The sequence below is a fragment of the Plectropomus leopardus genome, chromosome 15, assembly GCF_026936395.1.
Source record: "Plectropomus leopardus strain MGB_pleo_1.0 chromosome 15, ASM2693639v1, whole genome shotgun sequence".
In the NCBI taxonomy this organism is placed as follows: Eukaryota; Metazoa; Chordata; class Actinopteri; order Perciformes; family Serranidae; genus Plectropomus; species Plectropomus leopardus.
Genome location: NC_142190.1, coordinates 16,559,051 through 16,582,509, shown reverse-complemented (window position 1 = coordinate 16,582,509; position 23,459 = coordinate 16,559,051). Strand labels below are relative to the sequence as shown.

The 23,459-nt window shown below is 38.9% G+C and overlaps 1 protein-coding gene across 5 annotated transcripts in view; it reads left to right on the top strand.

Moving 5' to 3' along the window:
* Positions 1 to 1,340: 1,340 nt before the first annotated feature.
* Positions 1,341 to 23,459, top strand: part of shroom1 (shroom family member 1) — a 35,828-nt gene continuing 13,709 nt past the window's right edge. The window contains exons 1-4 of one of the 5 annotated variants that reach the window (XM_042499068.2): positions 1,341 to 1,561; positions 3,500 to 3,560; positions 5,737 to 5,803; positions 6,006 to 6,137. The gene's annotated coding sequence lies outside the window, so the exon portion shown is untranslated. Of the gene's footprint in view, positions 1,562 to 3,499; positions 3,561 to 5,736; positions 5,804 to 6,005; positions 6,138 to 21,485; positions 21,824 to 23,459 lie in introns of those variants that run through there. The other 4 variants (XM_042499066.2, XM_042499069.2, XM_042499067.2 and 1 more) reach the window with 4 other exon arrangements.

The following is a 23,459-nucleotide window of genomic DNA, read 5'->3' as shown; positions in this document are numbered from 1 at the left end:
ATAATTTCCAAGTTCAAATATTTAAGAACATGTCCTCAGTTACTTGAACACTGCTAATTGGAGTCTGGCGACCCACCTTTGTGCCAGTGTTAGAGCCAGTTGAAGTCGCTTTTCATGGTGTTTACATTATTTGTCAACCCCATGTAGTGACTTGGCACATCACAAACAACTGCTGACAACAGGCCTGTGCTCCAGTTCACAGTGAATAAATTGCCACCAAGTGGTCATGAGTTGCTACTGTCATTGCTGTCGTCCCATCATTTCCAGCCTCATTATCACTGGATTGTCTTTACAATCACTGTGATTACTATACAGTTTATGGTCATGATTGCATTAGCATCATTTGTATTATAATAATGACAATATGAACTGAGAGGAGGATGATTTTATGTTTCACAGTATTTCACAGTCTTGTGATATTTTGAAAGGTTTTCTGGTTTGTTATTCGGAAGGTAAATTTTAAAACCATTTTTAAGCCATTTGTGCCATTTTTGCAAAAACAAACATTCAACAATACTATAGATGGCTGTAAAGTCAGACTGATTGTTTAATGATAGAGAAAAATGTGCAATACAGTTTAGAAGTGATTAAACAAAATCAATGCACTTTGGGACAATTTGTGGTTGTTTTTGAAGAAGAAAAAGAACAGGATCCAATTTAAATTTGCCATTTTTAACCACTAAAAATGCTTCTCTTTAAATAACTTTATTTTATACATCCTTGTATGTGACATGTATGTAATTTCAACTATTGTGACCCTGTGACCCTAAATATAATATATGTAAACTATAATGTATATATTATATAAATTATATAAATATATTATGTAAAATATAATTTAAGCATATAGGAGAGCTGGACTTTCAAAATATTCCTGAATGAATAACTATGTATTTCAGGGACATTAAATAATGATGTGATAGACAGTTGTCCAACCAATGTATTATGTTTTATCTTTATACACACATATTTACATATTTTACTGATTTTATTTTATCACTATTTTTTGTTTTTTGTCTTGGTCTGGGTACTGATTTGATTTCTAGTATCTGTCTATTTTTCTATCTATGTATGTGTCCATCTATCTATATATCTATCTTAAACTATATAAACCATATATGTATATAAATTCACTTACCGCTTTTTCCAGTAAAAATGTCACTGTTGACTCTTGGTTTCTGCCTCTTTCCAGTGAACTAAATACCAAAATACAGAGAAATTCCCGTTTATGCTGTTCCGCCATTAACACAGACTGACCAATCGGGTGTCGTGTTTTCCCAACATGCCCGCCTCCCGCCGCATCTGATTGGTCGATTTGGTCCTCTATTACCTTTCATCCGCTTGTCTCTTCCAGGGAATAAGGTAAGCTAACTGCCAGCGAAGGAAAAAGGAAAGCTCATTACTGAGGGCGACGAGGCACCTCAGCCAACTGCTAGAAAGTGAATCTTGTCCTTTAGTTTCAATTAGTTTTTTTTTTTAAACCACTATTCACTTAAAAGCAGGAGACAAATCTGAGAGAAACAAGGACTACAAGTTGAAAACGGCGACAGGGAATCAGCAGGTACGTGAAGTGAAGGGGACTGTTGTCGCAGCAGGTGCTTCTGGTATCGCTGCGCTGCTCAGTTTCGGTTGTCAACTGTCAACCTGTTGCTTAACTACTATTTCTTGTAAAAATGGCTTAATGTCTCTTACATCGACACTCTCTTTATATGTGCAGTTTGTTGTTAGTTGTTATTCTTGTCGGGAGTGAAATAAACGTCCTTTACCAAGCTACAACTGATTAAGTAGGAGCAAACGTTACATAGGAAATAGTCCTTGTTGGTGGTCAAATTGGTGGACATAGTTATCACTTTTCTGGAATAGCATGCTCTGACTTATTGTAAGCTTTTACACCTCGTGTATATGACATTTTAATTCATATTTAGGGCCTGCTTATTATTTATGAGAGGGGATGGTGGTGTTGCAAAATGGGGGAGACACATTAAATAATATGTTTTCAGCACTGGGGAGGGAGTTATGTTTTGTAATTTAGCTATGAGGAGTGATATTCAACTTTAAATGGTTGGATTTTGTATTTATTTTAAATACCCCCAGAACCCCAAGTGGGTTTGAAAGGTATGTTTACTTTAAAAGTCTAAATCACACCTTTTATCATAGCCAGAATTTGTGAAAAACTGTTATTTATGGTGTAGGGAGGGTTATGCATTTTCCCTGCAGTCATATAGGGATGCTCAAAGAAAAAAAACTTGTAGCTCTGGCCAGGAAGGGTCGTGATATAAAAAAACAAATTTGCACCCCAGCCGCTCCCCTACTTTGATAAAAAAAAAATACAATCCCCCAGCTTTACACGTGTTTAAAGTTTATTATGGATTACATTTTAGTAAAACTAAACTACTCTGCTTCCACCTCAAAACCCCCTTTTTATTAGCCTGTTAAAATTTATTTAACATCAATTTGGGCTCTGTGAAAAACATCTTACAGATGAGCTGAAAATTATGGTTAGTTGCAGCTCTGTAATAGATAGTGTGGACTGGAGACAAACAGCAACCCAAACTACTGTTATCACCACATTTAATTGTCATTTTCATACTATTTGTGGTCCACATTACTTACGCTGTTATTTGGCAGTATTGTGAAAACAACACAGTATTGTCCTTTCTCAACCTTATCTCCTTGCCTCAAATTGATACCTGGCCCTGAATTATGCACAGGAGAGCCTTTCTACCTAATGACTGGACTATGTTTTATTTAAACTGGGAACAAAAGGCGCCACGGCTGTGGCAGTGTTGCTTTGGGGGAAACCAGACACTGGTGTTTTGTGCTGTGGCTAAAACTGAAGCACTCATGCGGTGCGTTGGTCAGATGGTGGGAGCAGGAGGAGCACACTGGCCTCTCTGTGCTGCTGCTGGATGCCCTGCCCGGCTCCACTGCACCCACAGAGCCTGACCTGGAGGCTGCAAAGAGACCCTTACAGAAATGTTTGAGAAGAGTAGACGTGCATGGTGGTCAGGGTTGGAAATTGACTTTTTTTGTCCCCCTGCCACTGTGGCTGGTGGACTTGTATAGCATGAGTAGGTGGTGTGTGTGTGTTTGCAGGAAGATGAAAGAAGAAAGGAAGCCGGAAACAAAAGATGGCAGAAAATAAAAGGGCAAGGCTATAAAATAGAGTAGGGTCACAAAGCCATGGGCTATGCATGTAAACTTACTCAGGGTGTGGAAACATGATATCTTCCTCTGTCTTTTGCCATGTCTCTTTCTTTTTCCTTCTGCTGTTAAGGTAACAAAAAATGTGTGGGTAGTATTGACAGTGTGTTGCAGAAAAAGTAGTTCAACGAAATGGAATGGAATAATATCTTTGTCATTTTAGGACACTTAAGATTCAAAATAGCATGTTAGGAGTTTGGTACTTTATGTGGTGTGTTGTTGTTTGAGTTTTTAGCAGTGGAAAATTACCCTTGGTGTGAGTGTGTTTTTCAGTCGGATGTTTACATTCTTTCAGTGACCTCTCACACAGCCCACCTCGACAAGGATGAACTAACTGGTTTGGCTGCATGAGTCAGGTTAGTTGAAGTTCACTCGGGTTCAGATTAATTGTGCAGCATAAAGAACCTCATGGAGGCATTAGCCAAAAAATATATCTTAAAAACTTGTGCAAATGTTGCTGAAATTGACCTTAGTCAAATGGTGAGATCACACACAATTGTTGTTCCAAATCTGAAAACTTAATGAAATCCCATAAATAAAGCAACTTAAAATTAGAGAAACCTTTTATTAAATGACCTAATGTCACTGTATTCAATTATTATCACTCTGGTGTCTCTTTGAAATCTAGTGAAGGTGTCAAAGTAAGATAATGGTCAAGGATGTAGCAGGAGGACGTCAAAGTTATAAATAAGTTAACAGCTTGTTGGGTTCTGTTATTCTTACCTGTGATGTTTACATTTTCCCGTAATGGAAGTGTTGTAATTCCATCTCTTTCTTTGTACCTGCATGATGTGAGGCTCTCACTAGTATTGTTGGTTACAGGAAAATAAATGAATTAAGGAAATAGCTGTGAATGACTCATTCAAAGCCATGGGGAATTCAATGATGTCTTTTACAGTGAAATTATTGACTCACACTGGCCGTAATCAGGTACGAGAGAGGGTTTGTTTTGATATTAGGAGCTAACCACTAATATGGGACTTAGGATAATTTGGATATAAATCAACTGATGTGATCAAGCACCGACATTATGCAATGTATTCACAATAAAGGAAGATTTAATTAACAGGAATAAAGGGGGTGGGGGGCAGCAATACATTGTAGCCACAAAAGAATGAGATTATACTTGAAAGGTGGAAGTGGCTGATCAAAGTCTGTCAGACTAATTTTTATCAAGGGTTTAATGTGTAATAGAGTATTCAGTATGGCATATTTGAGATAATCTCGGCACATTGTGTCATGCAGAAGTAATTTTATGCTTCAGAAGTTTGGTACATCGTGGCAGTGCTGATAATTAAACTGTAATTAGCAGGGAGGCTAGTTAGCATAAGGTGTGGCATTCTGGTCTGTGAAAGTCATCATGACATCATGTGCTGTTTTGCAAGTCATGACCTTGGAAACGCTGAAAAGATGATAGATGCACTCTTTGGTGCATGGCTGTAATGTGGTATTCAGGTAGGTTGTATGACATCATTGCAGAAGGCCTCTTTAAACACTGATTTAAAAAAAAATCAGGGTGGAAGATTTGATTCTCTAGAGTCAGAGCACAGAAGAGGAAGACAGGCCGGTTTAAGATGCCATATGAAAGTAAAAAAAATCCCCACATGATTAATGAGTAATAGGTAGAGAATCAGGTTGTTGTAACTAACAGGCATGCTGGAAAAGGAAACATTAATATGGAAATTTGGAGTTTTGGGACACCTTCACAGATAATCTGAATAAAAGCAGAAGGAATCAAATATTACTTTAACATTACATCATTGTGGAGTAACTTGAGCGAATCAATGGATGTATGTGTGAGTGTTTCAGAATTGCTTTCACAGAAATCAAACCTGTGTTTTTTGTGGTAATCATAGATGGGAAGGTGATGCCTAATCACCTTCCCACCTATTATGGCTTTTGTGTGGAGGTCACCAAAGCCTGTCTGAAAGTTTTTTTTCTGAAGTCAGTTTATGATAATGATGAGAACAATTGCTGGTTACAACAAGCAGTCATTTAATATGTTCTGATTTACTTTGACATTGGTAGGAAGGGTTTTTGATAAGACTGGCTAAAAGTAGCTGTAATTATGATCAATGCTTTTGATTTAATCGCAGCATATGCTGTGTGTTGGTTGCTAATAATGACACAGTTTACAAATGGATGATTAAAAAAGTTTTGGGGGGTTTTCTATTTAAGCCATGGCACAACAATGGGAGATTCTGATTGGCTGCTATAAATACTATAATAAATATTTTTACATAAATAATGGCTCAAATTACTGCATGTCATGTGATGTGTTTCAAACAGTTACAAACAAACGTAGAATTATCACCCGGGTTTGACCACTGACTGGTGAGTTATTGTGTCAGATCCTTCTCCTTTTGTCAGGAACACAGAGACCTCTTCAGGTCCTATAGAGCAGATAGACGAGAAGGAGACAAATGGCTGACAGAGGTTATCGTTGGCTAATACGAGACCTCCTGAGGGCAGACTGGAAAGTGTGTATAGTTATGTGTGTCTGTCTGACTGCCTATTGTGATTATCTGACAGGACCACACCTACACCATTGTATGACCCTATAGGACCCTCATTAGGATATGGCAGTGTCATATGTCAGGTGGGTATGTGTGTGTGTGAGTAACCCCTTTGTATAGGCAGCTTTTACAAATACACCTTTTCCTGTTTGGGAAAATGTAGATTGCCCAGTGGAGCTTTTCTTAAACGGAAGCTATGTTAACATTCAGTGTTACCTTACCCATTGTATATGATTTACACAAGTTTTATTTCTGCATATTTTTTATCTATTTTGCCTTTATTAGGATAGGAAAGCTGTAGAGTGAAAGGGGAAAGGAGAGGAGATGACATGCAGCAAAGGGCCACAAGGTGAAACTGAATCCACGGCCACTGCAGCAAGGACAGAAACTGTGTACATGAGGTGCCCGCTCTACTGGGTGAGTTACAGGGTGCCCATTTTTCTGTATTATTAAATGCAGTGTTCGCACAATACTGTAATTTTTAACTTTTATACAGTACCTTGAAAAATATCAATATTTGATACCATTTTGGATACCATTGGGAAAAATTGATATTGAGGACATAAAACTTACATTTTTCAGATAAATATAACAGGGTGAAAACATGACAGCGATGATATTTCATTTCTTGGTTAGTAACCGTAGAATTAAACATTAAACATTAACAATCACAGAAAGTGAAAAAGCACAGCTAGTATTGGTGTGTCGATACTGTATTTGCCAGCAGCAGTTGCAGAAAATGATTATTGGAACTGTTTCATATATTCAAAAACAATATTTTTTTCATCTGAATGAAAACACAATTTTACTTCTTTCTCTAGTATCAGTTGACAGTGATATTCTACATTCACTGGTTAGGATTCTTCTGCGCTGAAGGACAGAAAATAGTGGATTTTATTATTTGCCAGCAGCAACAATTTCTTTTGTTAGCATAAGTAGCAACAGCCACAGTACAGAAAATCCATCAGGAAAAATCTAAATTCAAGCCAAAAACCAAGCCACAGTGCTTGACTGAAATGCAAAAACATCACTACGCTGATCTCAGATTATGATTTAAAGTCTGAAAATGTTGATGTTAAAATAGTCAGGGTCACTGAGGCATCAAAAAGAGGCCTGTACAGAGAGGAAGAAACTGATTTTTTGTGATGCTGTTGCTGTTTCAGTGTGAACAACAGAGCAACCCTTCATCCTCTGTGTCTGAGAGATTTCTCTGTGTGTACTGTAGCTCCATAATACACTGTGCTAACAGGTCTTCCAGAGGGCCTTCTCAGGTATCATAGCCCCTGATGAAAAGGTGTGGGTGAGGGGTTGTCACCAACATTTGAGCCGGCCACGGACGCAGTATTATGGCTGTAATATTGCCTAATAAAAGAGGCATTTACAGCTGTCTGACATGGCTGGAAGTAGAGGCTTGATATCTTTGTTTGTGTCTGTGAGTGTCCAGTCAGAGCTGGGATGACCTTGACTTAGTCTAAGTTGCTAAAATAATACATGTTAAGAAATTATTAAAGTGGAAGCAAAACTACTGAAATTTGAACAAGTTTATATTTTTCTTTGCATCTTAGTAAGGAGTAATATTCCCCTCATAATAGTCACACCAATGCTTCCTCAGGCAGCACCACCTCTGACTACCTCACCATTTTTTCTCCCAGGTTACAAAGTCCAGTTGTGCTGTTTTCTGTTGAAGTGTAATCTCTGAGTGATTTATTTTACAGCCTTTGCCCCCCCTTCCACCTCTGATCCCCCTCTCCTCCCCTGCTCTGTGGTAGGAAACCTGCGCTGCCAACAGTAAAAGGAGCCCATTGTTATCAGCTCCCCCAAAATTAACCACGGTGGCAGGCTCTGTGCTGAGAAACACAATGTAGATTAGAAATCACTTGACTCCTGCGTGATGATCACTACTATTAAGTTACTGTATATGTTTCAAAGCAGAACCATTAAAAGTTAACACAGAGTGTCTGCAGAGGCGTCGATACATTGGGAGCTCTTCTACAGCCTGAGGTGTAGGTGGGACTCTGTAATTATCAACACATTAGACACTCCTTTGTTCTTCCAACATAGCTCCGACACATGTTCTGTTGTTAAACATGCTGAGGTGGAGGCGAGATGACTGCAGCACTATGATCCACGTGGTAATAGCGCTGTGAGCTAACAAAGAGCCTCTGTATTCGGGATAAAATAATAATTTTCTTTTTCATTGTTACATTATTTTCATAATATAGCTTTCTGCAGCATAAAGCAAGCTTCTCAGAGGAAAAGCGCTTACCCAGGATTACTCAATTTGAGAGCCTTATCAGCCTGTTCAGGGAAATATTGTTGGCGTGTTACATTGATCATCTGCTTCATAATGGCCTGAAGAATGATGTAACTGGCTAAGTGCTAACTCAGTGTCCACCTGGAGCAGATTAATTAAATATCTGTTGGAACTTTAATGCCAGGCTTTTTTTTCACTGTCTATAATAACAAGCCTTTTGCTATTTACAGGTATGATTTTTGAAGCACCAGTTTGTACATTATGTGGGCATGGGAAACCCATTAAGTAACATGTTGAAAGCTGAGATCTTTGCACTCTAAAATGTAAAGCTGCAGTCTTGCTTTTCTAGTGCTAAGCTGTCCACTAAATCAGATTTATTCTCGGTTCATTTTACAGAAGAAATCCCCCTGTAGGCTTGATGTGGAGATTTAGAGAGTGAGAAATAGGAGAGAGGAAATATATTTCTTGTTAGAGAGCCAACTTACTCAAACTTTCCCATTGTTTTTATAGGGCCCAAATTAAGACTTTTTATAGTTATGAGGCTCTGTTGCAATATATGTTCATGTAGTAATAACAGCTGGTTAGGGCTCATCTGGAGTAATTGAGATTCTAGTGGTGAGTTCTTTTTTTTTCCTCAATAACTCTTGAACAACATGATGATATTTGTTTTTGATGTGAGGAAGCCAAAAACATGCCCCGCCTGTAGCTTGGAATTACTCCTTGTTTTTAACTGAATGTAAGCAATAAATTGTGCTTGATCCAAGAAAATCACTTCAGTCAGGATATTTCGCCAGCTTTGCACATAAATTAAACAGCTCCGGCTATCAGAAATGGCAGGTTTGGCGAAATCGGATACATTGAGGGATGTGATCAGGCCATCTGTTCTAGTTTGTGCTTTGGGCTTTTTCCATATCAAATAATGCCTTGCAAGGTCGGTGGAAAAATCTTTTCTGTGTGCTGTTCTGGACAAATCTAGTATAATTTTGTAGGTGTTTAAATCAGCAGCTGTTCACACTACAAGATGAACTCCCTTACCAGTACCCAAAGTTTATATAAACAAAAGTAATTGTAAAGAAGTCAAAGTTGGGCATGAAGTGATCTCTGACCAGTAACTGTGATACTGTGTAAGCAGTAAGTTGATTTGACCCAGTTTTTTGTGTGTGTGTAAGTGATCATTCACAAGAAATTAAACTGGGTTGATCAACACAAACTAAATAATTATCTCTGTATTTCATTAAGACTGTAAGGAATCAAATTACATCAGGTGAATCAGTTGTCAAAACTGAAACTCAACTCAGGAAACAGGAAAGCTTCCAGTACTCCTCTCACCCACTGAAACCTTTGTCTGTGTCTGAGGAATGAGTGGGAGACAGAAGTGTAAATAGAGGAGAAAGAGACTGAGTGAGATTTGAAACTAGGCTGTCAAGACGAATAAATTACTGGATTCTGGAGAACAGTAATACGAGACAGAAGGGTTCTTCATGTGAGGACACCTGTTACCCACAAGTCCTTATTTTCATCTGCTTAGTTATGGCTCATCACTTCCACTTGGATTAATGTGCTCGGCCTATCAGGGTCAGTGCTCTTGATAATTTGTCCGAAAACAAAAATGTGGAGAATGTTGGCCACTTTTTAATGTGCCTAATTTATCCTGACAGTTGGAGTCTGAACTCAAATAGATTAAAAATCTCCTCTCTCAAGAATATTTCTTGGTTTAGATGTGTTGTTAACTTCAGCTGCAGCCATGTCGGGGTCAGTGGGGGGAGTGAACATTAACCGTTCGCCCTCACACAGTGTCTCTGTCTGCCTGACAGGTTCTTTTGCAATTCAAATCTCTGGTGCAACACTGAGCAAATGTTTCCTTGTTGTCCTGCTGCTGCTGCTCCACAAGGCAGCGTATCGTGTATCTGGACTGTCCTTTTCACACTGCTTAAAGCAGCCTGGCAAGTATAAAAGGAGAGATTAGAGGCATGTCTGTTCACTATTATCACGCCATGTTAGATAGTGGACAGTGACCCAGTTTCTCACACCTTTATCCTATTTATCCGCATATCTCCTTTTACTTTCGGCTGTTTCTCTTTTCTTACCAGACATGATGTCACAGATGTAACAGCATGAGCTTCATGCACGAATGACTCCTGTAGTCAGTAAGCCTTTTTCTCTGACGTCAGTGTAGAATTTGTGTGTATGTGGCTCATTAAAATTACTGCAAGGATGCACGCATGACTGAAATGAGCTGTACTTATTGGTTAAAAAAATCGGCCTCTGTGACTGAAGGAAGGCTCAGCATAAAGGCGCTTTCGCTAAGATGTTGAGCGCCTTGTGATTACATTTTAATCAACCCATACAGGTGTTTTTAATAAGAATGATAAAGGTGCAACATAAGAGAAGTCGGTGAGGCACAGTGTACAGACATTGAGCAAATGGAGCGAAGAGTCCTGAAAAGAGCTTAAATCAGGCAAATTAGGTAAAAGCACTTGTTTGTGATGCACTTTTAGTCTAAAGTCCTTTTACAACTACCTACGTAGCATGTCTTGAACTCTTATGAGCAGACAATATGATATGTATAATACAACTCTTCTGGTATATCAGAAAATTAGTTGAGAAAACTTCAAGATAGCCTGCCACAGACAATTCAAGAGGTGTTACATGTAAAGGGAGGTCACACTAAATATTGACTTCAGTCTGAGGAAGTCATTTGTGTTCAGACTTAACATGTTCTCTGTATTCTTTTTTGGATCTTAACACACACACACACAAACACACAGTATTGTACATTTTTACATTGTTGTATGTTTATATTTAATGTCACTGGAGTTTGAAATAATAAGGTAAACCAAAGAGACAGGCGCTTTAATAGAGCATCCCCGACAGAGAGTTGATACAGGTGCTCCAATACCTACCATTTTAAGAATTTTGAAGACATTTTAGTAGAAACCCGAAATACAAGTATGTAACTGAAATTTAGCATAATAGGTCCTTTTTAATGATAGCTGCATCCTATTTAGGGGAGGCCATGGTATTGTGCATGCTGCCTCACAGGAACATCTCACGTGGTCATTTAATGGAACTGATCATCAATGTTATCAGTTTCACCTGTGCTTTTACTACTGTGACAAGCCAAAATATGTGCTGTCAAAAAGGTCTATCCTCTGATCTAACCTTTGATAAGAATGCAAAAAAATGATTTTCCCCAAAATCTTAAGGTTTTCCTTTTAAGTCCTTTTGCACAGTGAAAAAACTTTTTTTTTTTTGTTTGACCAAAGCAGCATCGTTAATTTTATTAGTCACACCTGTGCTTTTCCTACTGTAAAATGTCAAACGGTCTCCTGTGAAGAAGGCCTACTGAAATAAATGAGAAACAAAATCAAGTGCGACTGCAGCAATATCAGTGCATGCAGTCAGATGACCTCATAATTTCCAGCAGAGATCCACCTGCCTGCTGCGGAGCAGGACTCTAATCAGTGAAAGGAACTGAAAACACCTGCAGCGGCTTAACCAGCAAAGACTAGTAGTTTTGACAGGTGTACTGTCACTTTGCTTGATGCCTTAATCTTGTATTGTTTTTTGGTAGGAGTGGGGAGTATATTTACTGTTGAAGACAAGAATTATTTTTGTCCCTTTTCAGATATTCCCTGTATATTTTCATTACAGTCTGTGGTCTATAAATGCCCATTCATGGGCTGTAATTGCCTCATATTAGATGGATCTAGGAGCAATAAAGCCATAGGAGGAATGTTGCTGTCTGTGAGCTCAGTAAGTCATTCAGTGCTGTAACCTGACTTTGGCCTCTCCAGGAGGCCAAATGATTACAGGAGGGGAATACATGCAGCTCCAGTTCTATAATTTGACTGTCTCAACATAAATAGGATTGTGTATTGCTGAAAAATGTATGGTCTGTGTGACTGCAAAGGGATGCAAAGGGTTTTGTGTGTTTTCCCACGAAACATGTTATTTAATATCTAAACAACCCAAGGCTATAGACATAGTACTTCCATCTGTTTCAGCCACTTGGATGAAATGACTTTCTGAAGAAGGCCTAGTGAAGTCAGATCAACAGCTAAGTCTAAGGTGTGCTCTGTCACTGTGTTGCTAAACACTTTTTGCCGATTCATGATTGGTGCTTAGGCATCTCTGCAAAAAATCACCCTTGGCCAGGGGTGTCTAAACTTTTTGAATGGGGGACAGATTGGATAATAGGAAAATACGTGGTGCATCAAATGTTTTATTAAAAAAACAAAACAAGTAACGAGACAAAGTAAAAATGTACTGAAAATAAACAAACTTTCTGCTCCTGACAGGGACAGCCCTCACTGTCGACTAAACACTTTTTGCTATGTCCATTTCTGCTACCAACAGGAAAGGCTGCTGTTAGGTAACTGTTTGTTTGTTTACTTTCTGTTTATGAACATACATTAGTTTGTAGGGGAAAAAATACAAAGTGAACTCAGTGTAGGATTAAATATCTAAGGTCGTTATGCAACGGGTATTGAAAATAAAACTTTCTAAGTGTGATATAATTAAGCCTCATGATGTGAAACAATCAGGATGTCTTAATGAATGAGATGTCCAAACCTGTTTTTATTTTTAAAAATTGTTCCAAATTCTCAAATGGGAATATTTTCTGGTTTTCTTTGTCCTCTGTGATCATTAACTGAATATATTTGATCTTATTATGTCACCTTGGACTGTGGGAACTTTTTTAGACCAACCGATTAATAGATTAATCCTGAAGATAATCTCCAGATTAATTCATTATTAGAATGATTGTCAGCTGCAGCCCTACTTGTAGAAAATCATAACTTTCCTTTAATAGCTCTGTAAAAAGTTATCGTGCTGCTTTATTTAATGTGACTCCACAGGTTTATAGTCCTGTGATCCTCCCATACAGTTGTTTGCTCTACCAGGAAGTGTCCTGCAGTCTATCCTCTTACTGTCTTATCTTAACCTGCCTTCTGCACAGGGCAATAAATGACTTGTGACGTCATCTCACATCATTACATCATATATTTGAATAGAGCAGTGGAGTCAATAATGTTTAAAGCACAAATGACCATTCCCTCAAGGAATAGTGTAGAGTTTAAAGCAGACAGGTTTTGCTATTTGTCTAACTGGAAACTAGAGGAATATTGATGTCATTACTATGGCCGCACTATTGTCTGTGGCCAGAGGTCTGGATGTTTGAAATAAACTGCATAATAAGTAAGTGGCTGGAAGTTTAAATCTTTGAAAAAGATTTACATATTTTGTTATAAGCCGTCAAACTGAGGGCTGTTTCCTGAACATAATAACCTGTTTGCTTAACGTGCTGTATCTGTAACTGCCCTCGTTGCTTATCAAGCACATTCCTTTCCATGTGCGCCTGCCAAACAACCAATGCAGTGACAAGGCACAGAGGGTCAGAGTGCCATGCCGTCATAAAGTGTCAGGTGTTTGGCTTGCTGATCGATATTGTCAGCATGCTACCATTTGCAGATTGTAGATTGTTTTATTGTATGGTTTTGTGAAACTGCATGTGGCACAGTGGTGCTATAAGAGAAATGTCAGTGTAAGGATACATACGTGCTGTAGTTAGCATGATAACATATTTATATGTTGCCAGTTGGCACTAAACACAAAGTACAGCTGAGGCTGATGGGAATGTCTCAGGTTTAGGGTCATAAACCAAAGTAATGGACATGTTAAAATTTTGACTTGTTTAAGGAGCTAGATGAAAATTCAAGGTATCATCAAAATTATGCTGTGGTGGTGCTCAGGGTTCAGTATCGTTCACATTTTAACAGATAATGGTTCTGGTTATTGGAATTTGGTTCCAGTACCCATTACAGTACCTTTTTTCTGTAGTTTACTTTCTTTCTCTTTCTGTCTGTTTACGTGTGTGTGCATGTGTATCTGCTCCTCTAGCAGTGATACTAGACTTTTACTAAAATAATATATATATATATAGTAAAAAAAAATAAAAAAAATTGGCCTTACACCAAAACTGTTGTGGCAGGCCAGCAGTACAGTTTTGGCTTGCTGGGAAATTGACGGAGCGGCGGCAGAGCTCCGTGGACAGCTTCAGCTTCAGCTTCAGTTTTCAGATTTTGTTTGTTTTCTTTGCTACTGGTGATGTGCTTTTCATTTCAGGGCAGCAGACTTGATTGACTGATTGCAATCAGTGACATTGGACACACCTGGGCTCCGTGTGCCCCATGCATATACTAAGAGCAGCAGTCAGTCTTAGACTGGCAGACCTCGTCACCACACCTTTGCTTCTCTGTTTTTGCAGCACAATACCCCCACAGCACACTTTCACTCACTCCTTACGCTACTGACTACAGATTTCTACCACTTATTTGTGAAGCTTGTTTAACTTGTTTTAATTTTTTTTAGTTAACAAATCAATTTATTGGTTAATTTTACCAGTGTGTCTCCCTCTGCTTTGTCCCAACAGCCACGTTGTGACAGGGTGCTTTGAAGCACTTAGACCTCTTTTCTAAACCCAGAGTTCTGACCCAGATGCACTCCTAGATACTAAAAAGTGGCACCTGTTGATGAAACATGAATTGGCCTTCAATAGTAGCGATATAATTTGGTCGGTACCCTCAAGATACCAAGTTTTTCCCAGTCGATCGCATAGATGTTGAGATATTTCACTGGATAACTGCTGTTAGTTTGGCTACATATTTATGATTAAACATGTACCTTTTCCACTGCATAGCAGTAGACTGTAAAGACACAGAATATTGTGTTAATTATCACTGCATTATCTCAGTGTCATTATAAAAGTAGTAGTGTATCATGCAGGCTAAAGGAAAGCGGGGGTATAGCTTCATATACGCAAATTTCAGCTAGAATACGTTGAATATTAAAGTCTGATTAAATACAGTAAAAAAACAAGCCTCCTTTAACATGCCATAATACACAAAGTGGCACACATTTTGCTTTTCCATCGAAATTGTTTTTTCATGATAAAGCTTCCCAATCCTGTTTTAATAAATACTTCTGACAAATTACATTAATGCTACTGTATAAGTCAACTTTATAACTTTCTTCCACAAACACAATGTACCGTACATTAAACCCGATTACGTCCATGGCAAGAATGAGGTCTTATAAGCAAAAAAGCAATCACTTAATCAAATTGTGAAAAATTAAAGAAAGAACCAGGTCACACTGTATGGCCTTTATGCCACACTGCGCTGTATAAGGTGTGATAAGTCCATTATCAGCTTTTGCTACGGATTTTACCAGCATTAATGCATTCCATTAGAAACAATGAAAGGGCAAAATATGTATACTGTATATAACAGCTTGCACAAGGACTTCATTGTTCTCTTTAAGCAGTAGGACTTTTTTGTGTAGCTCTGTTTCCTGAAATTGTATGAAACACAAATTGATTCTTATCATGTGTTCTCATTAATGGCGCTAAATCAGTGTTTATCACTGGCATCTCTCTTCATGAGGTCTTTCATATAACCATTATTTTTGATCAGATATTAGCATCTGCAGCATTGTTTTTTTTCCTTTTTGTTTGCTCTTTTAATTTGTTCAACTGATAAAAAAAATACAGTTTGGGTGAGTTAATACAGACCCTTAATTGCATGATAGAAGTCACTGTAAAATTAATTAATGATTGGTTATACTACAAGACCAATACATGTACTGCAAAAGTCAGTGCCTCCTTGGGAAGTCTTGACCTCTGTGCCAGGCCTCAAAGACTCCTGCTGAAGTCATGTAGTGTCATGGCTGCCACAGGACCACCTCAGGGGCCACCGTGGGTGAACTCCTGCGTCTGTTATGTGTCTGTGGTCAGCTGGTTGGACCACAGCTCGTTATGTAACAGAACAGAGATGGCTACTGCAGCCTTGCAAGACAGAGACAGCTGCAGGCAAGAGAGACACGGGCTGAGTTAACTGGTAGGGACTCTCTGATGATAAAGTGCCTTGCTGCTCTTGGGTATAAAGTGGTGAATTAATTTCTGGTATATCAGACACTGCTGTGGGTATTCACATTTTCACACATTTTTGCATTTTTCTGATATTTTAAAGATTAAATAATTATTCAAGTATTGAGAAAATAACATCCAACAGTGTAAAGGTAGCTGGTGGAGTTGACAGATGTTGCCAAAGAAAGTACTGGTATGAATATCAGGTGAGGACCAACTGAGCTGTATTTTATCTGTACTGCTAAGACTGGAGATGTGTGTCTTTAGGTCTGTTTCAGTGATGAGGCCTGAGGCATAGACACTGGGGACTCAGGAACAATAGAGTTTTTTTTTTTGAGGATAACATTTTTCCATAATGATAGAGTCATTGAGACTTTTCTCACCTTTGAACAGGAAGTGGGTCATTTTTTACTGTGTGTTTTCCGGTGGTGTTTGTCCTCAGCTTCCTGCTGGGCCGTCTCCTCTTTCTCACTGTGTGTTTTTTCTCCTTTCATACATTCCTCACCCTGGCCCTCTTTTGTCACTGTGGCTCCCTTGTTGTTGGTCACACATATACACATAAGGTAGTCTTTTGCTTTTCAGAGATGGTTTAAGCTGCTATCACTTTTTTTTCCATCTGTGTGCATTGATGCTTTTATTTTCAAGAGGCTCTCCAGAAAAAAAAAACAAGCAGAAAGTAGCTCTTGGAAATAACTATGAAAAAGACCATTTCTTGTGTGATCTGCCAATGTGAAATTTAAATATCAATTTAACTTTCAATTTCATCATTATCACGACAGTGTTATGTTTCATAGTACTCTAACTTTTTTTTTCTTGTTTAAATATAGACAGGTTTACAGTACACAACAGATGTGACAAATAAAACAAGCTAATGACAATATAAAACAGAAATGTACAGACAATTTAAAATTAAATTTCTACCGTCTCCATTAGGGCTAACGTGAATACTTCAAAGCTCCAATTGCTGCCATAATAATCAATTTTTCAAATCAGTATTGGAATACTTTGGTTTTTATTTTGTTTTTTACCATTGAACTGGTGTAGGAAATTTAAAGGAGGTGACAAGTGTCACAAAAATGAGGCCAGTGTCCTCAGTGTATTCATTGACCCCTGTTTCAAGCAATCAGATTGGCTGTCCAAGGAAAGGACCAGGTGAGATTAAATGTGGAACGTTGTCCACGGCTGACAACTGTGAAAAGCATTTGTTTTGCACCTAGTGATGCAACCTGACCAGCAGCTTTCCAAATTGTTATTAAGTTACAGAAACATTACGTGCAATAATCCACCTTCCACCTTCTCTTCCCTATCTTTACCACTCTCTTTGTTACACACACATGCAGTGTCACTGAGACCTAGAGAAGTTCTGTCATGTACCTACAAATGTTTGATTACTGGCGGATAATTATCACTAAAGCATAAAAGCCCCAAAAAAGGTATTTCAGGACAGCCCTAGTCCCCACGCTAGACCACAGAGCCCTGCTGTTATTACTGGCTATTATTACTTGGCCATCTCTCTGCTGACATCAGAAGTTAGCACCTTGCACCATGAAGTTTGTTGGCTCTTGCACAAATTGGGGATATTTCCTCCGCCAGGTGTAAGACTGATTGCTTGCTGCATAACTTTTTATTTAATCTGTAAAAAAGTGTGTCACAATGTACTTTGACAGCATTCAGTAAGTTTGCTATCTAGTTACCGGCAGTCCAATTGCCTTCATGATTTTATAATCATTCCACATCTGACTTTGACCAAGGTCACTATGTTCCCAGATTTTAACACACATACCAAAGACTGAAAACGATATGCTGCAGTAAAAATGAATTTGCACGCCCCATTTTTAGACCAAACACCACTCAAACAAAGCTCCCAGCGCCTGCAGCCTTGTACTATTCTGGTGAGGACGAATTCCTACAGTATCCAGTTTAACTCACCATGACTAGATCATATTGCAGCCCCCGGGGGGTCCTTAATACAAAAGTAATTGTCTTCTCAGAAGCCACTTGAAAGTAATAAGAAGTGTATCATTCACAGAGACCTGTGTTCAGTTTTAAAGCTCGGTGCTGCCAGGCATGATGCAGTTCCTGGTTAATGGTTGACTGGGGAGGATACAGAATGCTTAACTGTTTGTTTTATAGAATATTAATAATACACTTTTGTTGACCTTGTTGCATTTTGTGTGGATGGGTGTGTGTGTCATTATGTAAGCATTAATTGCTTAACTGAACACAACATACAGATGACAGGGCTTTTAGTGATTTGTTTTCCTGCAGATACAAAAGAAAAGTGCACGCGTTGTAGTTCCAGTTGCACATGTATGCAACTTATTGGGAAAACATCAATGTTAAATCAGCTAGATGAAATGTTAATTTTGTCAAGTAACAATTTAGGCCAGATCAAGGCAGGAATGCAGAGCTTATTAGAGTGTGACAGCTTGTCTTGGTCAGCTAGAGATTTTAGACACTGGTGTGAGTACTGCCCAGCAACAAACTGCCACAGTTCCTCTCCTCTGCACATGCTAAAACATGCTTAATGTCTCTGTCTTTTTCGGTATTTGGTAACAGTGCATGGCAACACAGCTTTCCCTTTCCCACTAATAGATGATTTGCTCTGTCAGTGCTCAACATACAACCATTTCCACCTTTTCAAAAACAGCTTCCTCTCTGTTTCTCTTTGATCAGGGACAATAGGAATGATGTCTTTCAGGTCCTGTGGGAGACTTGAGGCCAGAAGTGAGGTCATAGTTCAATATTTGTGCATTTATGACACTCCCTTTATCCATTTTATGATTACAGATTTGATAACATTTCGGATTTTAAGACCCATAAAGATTTGGGATATATTTCAAGTTGCTTTTGTTAAGTCTCCTCAGCCTACCTGGGAGTTCAGGGCTGTGCAGTGGTATTTAATGAGTAGAGTACTATATATATACTGTACATTGTGAGTAAGCTAAGTAAAGACCACAGTGGTTCACGTTTTTATGAAGTCCTTCATGGGCTAAAAGGTCAGTGGAGCGATTTTAATCCTACAGCAAGGAGATTAAATCATGTCTTAAGCAAGAGTGGTACCTCTTTACTAAGATCTACTGTATGTGAAACGTTTTATTTTTTTGCCCCTTTAGTCAATGCTGAACCCTCAGAGGATCTGGTCTAATTTGGTGTTGACACTTCCTATAGGAAGAGTCCACTATGTGTTACAGTTTAAATATTTTTCAAAAAATTAGGAGTCCACATTTGGCATCATTTTACTCCCATGGTGAGTTGTACTGGTTTTGACAAGGCAGGTGTAGTTATATACCACATTTTAGCAACAGGGCAATTAAAATGCTTCAGAAAAAACATTAAAAGCATTGAGACAGAGAGTGGAAAAAACACATTATAAAAGGACATTTAAATACAATTTAACAGCCATTGAAGGGCCAAGAGAACAGAAAATAAAAACAAGCTAAAATAAAAAAAGAAAGGTATAAAATGCAAGAATAAAGGTTACAGTGTAGTGTAAGAAATTAATAATTATTTGATTTAATAAAAGGCAGCAGCAAACAGAAAAATGTTCAGCCTTGATTGAAAAGAAGTTGTAGTTGCAGCGGACGTGCTGTTTTCTAGAATTTGTTACAGATGTGGTGCATAAAACCAGACGCTGCTTCAGGATATGTAATTTTGACTTTGGGAACACAAAGCAAAACATGTCCCAGACGATGTGAGAACATAAAATCACATTAAAAAACCTCTTTTACTGCAGACATTTTGACTTATTATATCAGGGAAGCACAAGTGCAGTTAATGATGTTAACAATGGTCTTAGGAAGCCATACCAATTATAGGGACCAAACTATTTACTTGGACTTAGACTTTAGATAAATTCATCTTTTGCGCAAAAGCCATTTGATTGACAGTGCTGATAGTAGTATTTTCAGGAGCAATCCATTTAGCTGCAGTCAGAGGTCTGTCAACCAATCATCATCTCCGTCAACAAACTTAACGGGGCCAGTGAGGCCAACAAGCTTATTGGTTTTGGTTTGCTAGTTGGTTGACCGGCTACCATCATGGCATCAGCTACTGTAGTCCCCAAATTTCCTGCATTTGCTGTATCTGCCTCTCTCATCTTTGTCTTTCCTGTTTATTCCACTTTTTTGTTTTTATGGTTGTTCTGCTACATTTTTTTAAAATCTTTTTTTACCATCCTGTACTCTCTGTCTTTGCATTCTCTCTCTCTCTCTCTATTGATTTCTGCCTTTTGCCTCTCAGATGCCTGGTGGTCCGGTCTCGTGGCTGCATGCTGAAGGTCACGCTGGAAAACATAATCACTAATGAAAGACAAAGAAAAAAATCTGAAAGAATTAAACACCCCCCCCTCCCATCCTTCATTCCTTCCTCTCTCCATCAGCCTTATCCCGTGTTCTCTTTCTTATTCATTGGTTTTATTAATACAGTCTTCTTTAAGAAAATGTGTCCTTGCCCGACACCCTCCTTGACCTCATAGGATTTTTTTTAAACATATGGTCTTTAAATTCTTTTGGTCTTAGGGCCTACTCTCTCTGCCACTTCACCATGATATAGTACTTAGCTCAGTGGTCATGAGATTATCCTTGTTTTCATGTCTCTATTTAATGTTGACCCCCAGTTGTAGTTCTCATGTAAACACGTGCGGAAAATCACTAAATAAGTCCTGTACATTATTTCCAGGCTAAAAGCTAGTTATAGCTAATAGTTTCCAACATAGGAATCAGGTATCAGCCTTCAAAATAAAAGAATGCTTCTCATTTTGAGATGCTTCTCATTCATTTTACATTTTCTATAGAATTTAAGTAATAAAAGTATTTATACAGATGTTGAAAAAGGTGTACACATTTCTACAAAGTGTGAGACTGAACTGACAGATAACTTAAGGTGTGATTGTAGTTAGTGTCTGTCTTTAATGTGAGTCACCCGCAGTCCGACATTATTGAAACTGACAGTTTGACCACATGTGGTACGCTTACAGATATGTTAGCAAGATGTCGAAAAACTCATCTGGAATAGTCTCAAAATTGACGAAGATAACCCCGTATATCTAAAAAAGGCAGACTCATGTCCTCATATTTTTTCTCATTTAAGCTCTTATGCACAAATTTTAATTTAACATACTTAATCTTCACAATGAAATAAACCATCACCTGTTTATTTAATTTCTCATTTTAACTGTTCTTTTATCTTACTACAAACAGAAAATTTTGTCTTAAAAAGAGGACAATGATTGTCTTTTATAGGGTTTAAAGAATAGAAGAAAACAGTTAAGACTAATAGATGTTAAGAATAAGAGACAAATGGTATAATGAGGTTGATAGTAGGGGATAGTTAGTCTTTATGACAATATTTCTTTTTTTGGGGGGGGGGTTGGTGGCTGGGAGGTCACCCATCCACCCACCAGCCCCACCATCACTACCCCCTCCCCTCCTCCGTCCTCCCTCCTGCCTTGGCTAGTCTCCATGTGCCGGGCTCAGGGCCTTGGGAATGAATGGCGCCCGGCCTCTGCTCCGTCTTTGAAGCCAGCCAGGAATGCGAGGCCTCTTTTTTTTCTCTCTCTCTCTCCCCTCTCTCCCTGTTGTTCAGGCGGCCGGCAGCACTAGCAGCTATCTGCAGCAGTGAAATATTCCCTCCGCTGCGCTCATTGTGCATCGGAGAGCCGGACGTCATCGGCTGGCCAATCAGTGGCTCCCACTAGGCAGCCTCAGGTCTCGGTGGGGGGAGAAGGGACTCACTAGAAGTCTTCCCTCTAATATCTAGCTCTCCTGGTTACTTGGTCTGGTCCCTCTTTTAGAGGAAGAAAGATGTTCTGAACGAGACGGAAATTATTCAGCGAATCCTTAGTAGTTAAAAATTAGGAAACTTATTACTTTCTCAGATGGAAATCATGAAAGTCAGCGACTTAGACTCAAAGTTTGGGTGAGTTTTTCTATTTCTTTCTTGCTAACAGTGCTCTCTAAACTTTTCATTCACACCAGTCCACAAGTGCTTGATCTCTTGATGGCTCCCAGTCTGCCTTGCTGCTGTGACTGTTGATCCAGCCGTCCAACTTGTGTTCAGCTTTTCCTGCTGTCATTGTTTAGTTCTCTTGTCTCTTGTTGTTGTGATTTGCGTGTGAGGGTATTTGTCTGGGCCGGTCACCCTCTGCCTCACCCTCCCCTCCCTCCCCTCTCTCCTCTCTGTACATTTTGTCACTGCCTGTCCCCTCCATCACTTCCACTTGAGCGCTCCCCTGTTTGGGAGCCTCTCTCTCTGTTCGCAGAGGGGAGAGGAGGGCTGGAAACCACACACACACACACAGCGCAGATCAGAAGGCCCTTCATAAACACATGGAATCCCCCTTAATACTGTAGTTTGAAAGGCTCTTGGGAGGTGGGTTTTATGTGTATGCAAAACGACCACCTAGGATCATCTTTGATTCAGTTTTTTCTCAGCCAACAAACATGGCAATACTGGGAAAATGTTGCTCTTTGGAGTTGATTTTAAAGGAGTTTTCAGTTGTCAGTCTAAGTTACTAAGTGGTCATCTGCCTCAACATTTTTATTTGTTGGTTAGGATGACACTTTTATTGCAGTTTCTTTAATGCTGAGGCCCAACTTTCATACTGCTGGAGTTGAGTAGCTGTTTGGCTTGTCTTTGTTTTACTAGCAACATTGACCTTTGTGTTTGCATGACAGGTATGTAGCTTCATCTTGATGACAAAGTCAAGGCGAGGCATGCAGGTCATTGGGTAGAGAAGCTTTCATACTCTGTGATTAGAGTCCACCGTAAAACCCGAACCTATCATTAACCTGCAGGAGCTAGTTTTTGTACTGATGAGGACTTTATGGTTAGCTGATGATGGCTGATTTATCCCTGCAAGTTAATACATTCTGTGTTCCTTTACAGTAAATCAGGAAACTTGTGAAAAATGTACGAGAGTTTAAAGAAGCCAACATAGACTGGAGATTGAAGTTAATTGCTTTCTGGTCATCAAAAGATTAATCTCAGTCTAAACGAATGACCTTAAAAATGTGAGTGCTGCAGTTGATTCAGTCTGAAAGGCCCAGAGATAATAGATCAAGTGCATGTAGTTTATGGGTTGATAATAGCTTCACTGTGACTCAGTTGGAAATAAATTGGCTTCACAGAAAATCTGCAAAACACGACAGCCTCCTGCACAGAGTTATTGCCTGTAAAGGTTTCCCAATGGTCTCTGTCACAGTGGTTGTGCAGCTAATTGAGAGTTCAATCTTACCCAATTCATTACACTTTATGCAGTTATTTGGCCAGAAATAAATAAATCAAATGCTTCAGTGTTCCAGGAACAATACGGGGAAAAGGTCTTTACATTTTGCAGTGCCGTATAACAAGGCATTATACATCCATCACATGACTAATCCTCCGTGATTTCTGTAGCTCCATATGGAATTCCTGACATTTTTTCATGTGTCTGCTGCAACGTGCACCGCCAACCTCAGGGCCCTTAATTAAAGGCCTCGTTGAAGCAGACAGACTCCTTCAACAGGTGGTTAACTATACTGACCCACAAAACCAAGCTGCAATAAATCCTGTG